The sequence below is a fragment of the Pteropus medius genome, unplaced genomic scaffold (genome assembly GCF_902729225.1).
Source record: "Pteropus medius unplaced genomic scaffold, Ma_sr-lr_union100, whole genome shotgun sequence".
Lineage (NCBI taxonomy): Eukaryota > Metazoa > Chordata > Mammalia > Chiroptera > Pteropodidae > Pteropus > Pteropus medius.
Genome location: NW_024344378.1, coordinates 6,476,005 through 6,481,809, shown reverse-complemented (window position 1 = coordinate 6,481,809; position 5,805 = coordinate 6,476,005). Strand labels below are relative to the sequence as shown.

The following is a 5,805-nucleotide window of genomic DNA, read 5'->3' as shown; positions in this document are numbered from 1 at the left end:
AAATGCAAGAAGAAGGAAGAGGATTTGGTGAGTAAGACACTTATTTCAGATCTCCTCAGATTAAGGCCAAGTATAAAAATTCTCGTTCTTTCCAGTTTATTTAAATTAGGTGGTAAAAGTCACCTCCAGCATCCTGGGCTAAGAGTGAAAACCACCTGAGGGCAGATCCACAGAGCCCGACAGGCTTTCTCTCTTACAAAAGACACCTAGAATTGGTAGGCTCTACAGCGGGTTTTTTTTTTTGTTTTTTAATCATTTTGGACTAATTCTTCTGAGGGGTTCCACTGGGAAAAGAAACTTTGCCAACCCCAGTTGTGGTGGAAGGCATCGGGCTTGCGCTTCGGCCAGGCATGAAGTAGACTGGGGCATGGCATTGACTGCACTAGATGGGTAGCTTTTGCTTTTGTTTTTCCATTTTGTTTTAAGATAGCAATTTGTTTTGGCGTTTTTATGCTACAGCAGTAGGAAGTGGCGTGGGCGACGATGCTTTTCGCTGGCGTGCGGTTTTCCGCCCCGGACTGGCATGATAAAACTATATATAAATCAATATATTAATGATATCTTCTTCCCACTAAATATATCAGTTTATCAAATAATCGACAACCAATGAATATCTACTACCTTCCAATCATCTATATAATGTTAAGCGAATCAGCAAAAGAATGAAACTTAGTAACTTTCAAATAATAATCAATGATGATATCATAAATAAAACAATACCACTAATAATTAAAACTCCATTCTAACCTTTACTATATATCTTTTCTAAAAGTAGTAATCTATTACTAACTCAAACCTGCCCCAATATATCTCTCCCAAAACATTACGCCCTTGCTGCGAAACCACCAACAAATACCATCCATCAAATATCTTCCCCTATATTTTAAACATGCGCATATGCAACCTTACTCTTTCAATAAAAGCATCAAATCAATCCATCTATATGTGGTGCTCTTCTTGTCTTTTTAAAATAATCAGTCCCAATTTTATATCTATAGGACCTAAAAAAGGCTATTAATACCTAAGAATGTGAGGCAGATGTGCAAACCTACTTTCATGGCAATACAGTAAATACGGCGAAATGTTTAAACAAATTGTGAATACCAAGGAACTGTTCTTTAAATTTAGAAATAGTTTTTCTTGAAAAATCAGCTAACATAAATGCATCCTTTTTCATCAGGGAGTTTCAAAAGTGGGTTCATCACCTGCTTCCTGATTTTAAGTGCTGGTATCCTATTTTGTAAGAATTTCATTTCAAAGTGTCTCCTGTCATGATGGTGAATACTGAAGCCCACTTCTCCTATTGGGGAGTGTCACATGTCCGCCTCTGTCACTCTTTTTCTGGTCTCCAAACAAAAATTCCACCACTTACTCTTTCAAATTGAGAGGCAAGAGGGCCTTTTCCCAAGCTAAGAAGTTATTTTCAAGTGACAACTCCTTGTCGCCGTTAAAATGTGAGCAAAAGACAGAGGTTTCCATCACTCTGGCAAACCTCACCTGTCCTGACTCTCTGCGGGTCACGGATTAAAACGTCTCTGGGCTCCAGCCTGGTTGTTAAGTGAAAACCATCATGCGTGAGCAGAGAGAACACGGCGGACACTGAAGGGCAGAAACACGGGGGACATGCAGTCACAGACCCAGCTCTGGAGGTGCTCGGACATTTCCATCCCGATGACAGATTCTGGAATCGTGCGGCAACCAGTGGCTACTGCCACACAAAGCCAAGGAGTCTCACTTTAAGTCACAAACCCCGGTGCATAAGCCTCGTGTGTGAGGACACCTGCGTGCATGTGCATGCTGCCCCCTTACAGTAGAAATCTCAAAGTATTTTGCTAATGAGCCCGGGAAGAAACTCCAGGTTGGCAGTGCCCTGCACAAAGTTTCACTGGGCGATGCGTCAGGGCTGGTGCGGATCGTGGTGCAGAATTAAAGGGGAACACAGAAAATGAATATAAATACAATTCAAAGGGATGAACGATTGATAAGAAGAATAAATAACTTTCCAGATCAAAAGCACATCGAATCTGGTTATTACTTTACCGAAATTATCAAAATGTAATTATACTGTTTTCACACATCATTATTTGCCATTTCGGGAAATTAGAACGGACACATTAATTAATGTACAAAATGATACTCAATTAAAACAAGTGCCATGCATCTTTCAAGGTTTTGCACTAGAATTCTTGCCCCTGTCTCCTCTCTAGGACTTTATGCTAAGAAGTCTCACATATGTTTATCTAATGTTTAAAGGTTTATCTGCCAGGGACATATTTTCCTTGGGAAGATTCGGAAACCAAATGACAGACAGTCTGGCACGGTCACATTGCAGGCGGTCCCTTCCCACAGTGCTTGGAATGCTCTCTCTTTTTTTACCTTTAAGAACAAATCAGCCAATGTATTTAACATAGAGACATGGCTCTTGCTTTCCTTTTGCTTGTTTCTCTTGCAGAGAAAATGTTTTCAGGAAAAGGCTGGTTGCTATGGAAGCTTTACTGTCAACCACTTCAGTATTAGAAGGTTGGAAAACATTCAACCATTTCAAGTCACCTGATCTACTAAACATTCCCAAATTCATTATAATAAGAATGAGGAAGAGGCAGACAAGGTGATTTAAAAAAAAAAACAAAAAACAAAAAACAATGCATCTCTTTGCCCATAAATGGACGGCACGGCTTAGTAACTAGAATCTGGATAAAAGACAGCTGATTCTCACATGCTTTTTTCCCCAAAATGATGGCATTTTAGAAAAATAACCCAGATTCTCAAATTTCTAAAATGACTCGCAGTTCTTGTCATTGTTATGTACTTAGAATGAAGTTACTGCTCTCAATTTAATTCAGTCAGGAAGCTAGGTCTCTCCAGCAAGTTAATTTGCCATAAAGACACGTTTTCATAACCATAAGTGCAAATAAAGCATTGGAATCTATGAAACACAGTGTTCCAAACTGGCCTGAAAAGCGGAATGGCTTCCAACCCACCATTTGGACACGAGAACTCACGTGGAACATCATGTGGCCGATAGGATCTCGCCTAATACCATTAGCAGAAATGAACTGTAACCAATTGTAAGTGGCTACTAATTGCCCATGACAATGATGGAAAATACTGACTCAACCTCAGAAGAGTTAATTTAGTCAGAGTGGTAGAGATACAGTCTGAGGCTATCATAATTATAACACAGGTGACCTTATTAATCAGCCACCCTGGGGGGGTTCTAGCTGTAAAACAGAGATCAAGAAATAAGTGATCACATTGACAGTCTGGTCCACGTTAACTGAATAGACTCGCTAATTCGGTTGGAAAAAAAAGGGCCTGGATATGCACGTAAAAGAGCTGTCCCCTGGTAAATTCGAAATTGCTCGATTGTTTTTATAAATGCAGATTATTATTAGTATCGGTGCGTTTAAAAGTTTGCTTGATGAATTGGAACAGCTTCACTGTGGTGCCCAATTCGATGACCTTAAGGTAGGGACTTCTCAAAATTATAAAGCTGGGATATGCATTATAGATGTTGGTCTTTCCCGCTCCAGATTCCTAGTCTGCATGGCACACAGTTACTTTAAATACTGCTGTAAGTTCTACCTGATGCAGGTTTGGATTTCAGAGTACCCCTGGGGAGGACAGAGGTATCTGGAGGTAAACACAACTCTGCCTGTCAGGCCTCTCAGGACTAAGCGCCCATCCTGCGTGTGGTCCGCTGGAATCCGCATGTTAACTGATTTACAAATACCAAACTCTTCCCCTCTGATGAGAGAATAGGCCAAGTGTCCCACAAAATGACTGACGGCAGCATTAACTCCTTCTGTCAAGGAAGTCAACAGACCAACAATACAAAAAAAAAAAAAAAAAAAAAAGCTAGAGGAGACGATGACAAGTGGCCGCATCATTTTGCATCTACTGGCATGCTAATTCCATGACAGAATAGGAAATTAAGACTGATGCCAACCATGAGGCCCGGCCTCCCGACACACATGCTGGGAGGGGTGGAGTGCACTGGGCAGCATCCGAAACGCAGGCTGTGCCCCTCCTCTTTAATTGAGAAGTGCAAAGCAAAGTGAACGTGCAGATTCAGAGATGCTACAAAGTACGATATCGGTCCCACATGCCGACGGATATTCGCTCAGTTATGAGGCTGAATGAACACTCATCACTTCAAGATGCCTCGGCCTGAAATTAGGGTGCACAAGGAGGATGGGGTATCTACAAGACGCTCCTGCAAGAGCCTAGCTCTGTTATGGTCACCACTCCCATTCTAATCAAGGAAACTGACAGTTGTATTAAATGTCTTAAAACTATCTATCTATCTATCTATCTATCTATCTATCTATCTATCTATATCATCCATCCATCCATCCATCCATCTATGCCTACAGCACTTGTCTTCCTAGGTGGTCTCCCATCCAAGTACTAACCAGGCCCGACCCTGCTTAGCTTCCGAGATCAGACATCGGGCTTGTTCAGGGTGGCATGGCCGTAGACCATGGACCGTAGCTCCACTGGGGCGTGAACCCAGGACCTTCTGTGTGTAAAGCAGACATGCTAACCGCTCCACTATGGAACCATGTCCAAATTTCTTTAAACTTTTAAAAAAGCTGAAGGAAACAAAAAACTTGAACTTTCTGTGGTGGTAAGAAAAATGACCTGAAACTACAGATAAGACAGGTGGAATGTAGGATGGCAGGTCCTTACGTTGTCATAGTGGGTCACTGTTTAACAGGCCTGTCCAAAGATTATTTGACTCTCTAGAATGTACCTGTGTCTGATTTTACTAGCATTTGAGTAAAGTTACAGGCTAGCTTACAGACTTATGTCCAGTTGAAAAAGAGTACCTTAAAGGTTATGGTTTTATTACTTACTAGGACATTAATCAGTTATATACATATAAAGTCGAGAAATTTTATTGTCATATTCTTTCCTAAATGCCTATAATACTCAGTTCCTCAAATGTTCTTGAAGTCTGCATCAATCACCATCTATAAGGTTTCCTTTCTGTTAACTAAATCTGGCACACATGTGTTCCGCATTTGAGAGTTACATTTTTAACTCTGAGAAAGTTTTGACAAAGTTTAGTCACTTTAGAGAATTTTACTGCTTACTTTTCCCTACTTTTCTATGGGTTAAATATTTCTATGGGCTAAATTTTACAACATGAGTTCAGAAACTAGTAGGCTGCTGGGGAAAGAAATCTTTCTTGGGTTTTTGTCCATCTTTGATTTGCCTTTCCTCCTACTGCTGGCCAATCAGCAGAGAACACGCTCATTTGACTGTAGAAACCTACATTTTAACATTTCCTTGCCAGTATAGCTTAGCTCCTTACAAAAAAGCTAGGAAAGGCATTAAAAAGGAAAGGCAGAGGACATTAATTCTCTCTGAGGGGCTGTCTCACGTGTCCATGGCCTCATTTCTTCTAGGTCCGGGGCATGTGGGTCAGTCTTCTCTCAAGGCCCCAAGAGGTTGATTAACTTCCATAAAGGAGGCCATGTTTCTCACGAAAGTCTTCTTTCCTCTGCTGAAGAGGTCCCTCGAGGGGACAGCTGCCTCCCCCGCCATCCCCTGAGAGACAAACGATTTCACTTCATGCCCTCCGGTGCACTGACTCAACAGCAGCTTGTGAAAATGGTGGAACCTGAATTTGGGGACCGGGGCAGGCAGACGTCCTAGAGTCAGTTCCTACATTTCTGAATTACACATCAATTGTCTGTTTTTTTTTCCCTCAGGTGACTCTTAAAATGTTTGAATATTGTAACCTGTAAGACATTTCTTCTTAAACTATTAAATGCCAGAACAAACGTAAATTCGTTT

General features: G+C 41.1%; 1 protein-coding gene, 1 long non-coding RNA gene and 1 pseudogene across 11 annotated transcripts in view; all 3 read right to left on the bottom strand.

The window, feature by feature from the left end:
- Nucleotides 1-3,833, bottom strand: part of LOC120609028 (uncharacterized) — a 6,544-nt gene extending 2,711 nt beyond the window's left edge. The window contains exon 1 of the long non-coding RNA XR_005654624.1: nt 1,002-3,833. This is a non-coding gene — a long non-coding RNA (uncharacterized LOC120609028). The remainder of the gene's footprint in view (nt 1-1,001) is intronic.
- Nucleotides 1-5,805, bottom strand: part of CELF2 (CUGBP Elav-like family member 2) — a 473,931-nt gene that overhangs the window by 211,155 nt on the left and 256,971 nt on the right. The gene's annotated exons all lie outside the window — the stretch shown is intronic.
- LOC120610076 (uncharacterized) lies at nt 4,368-4,482 on the bottom strand (annotated as a pseudogene).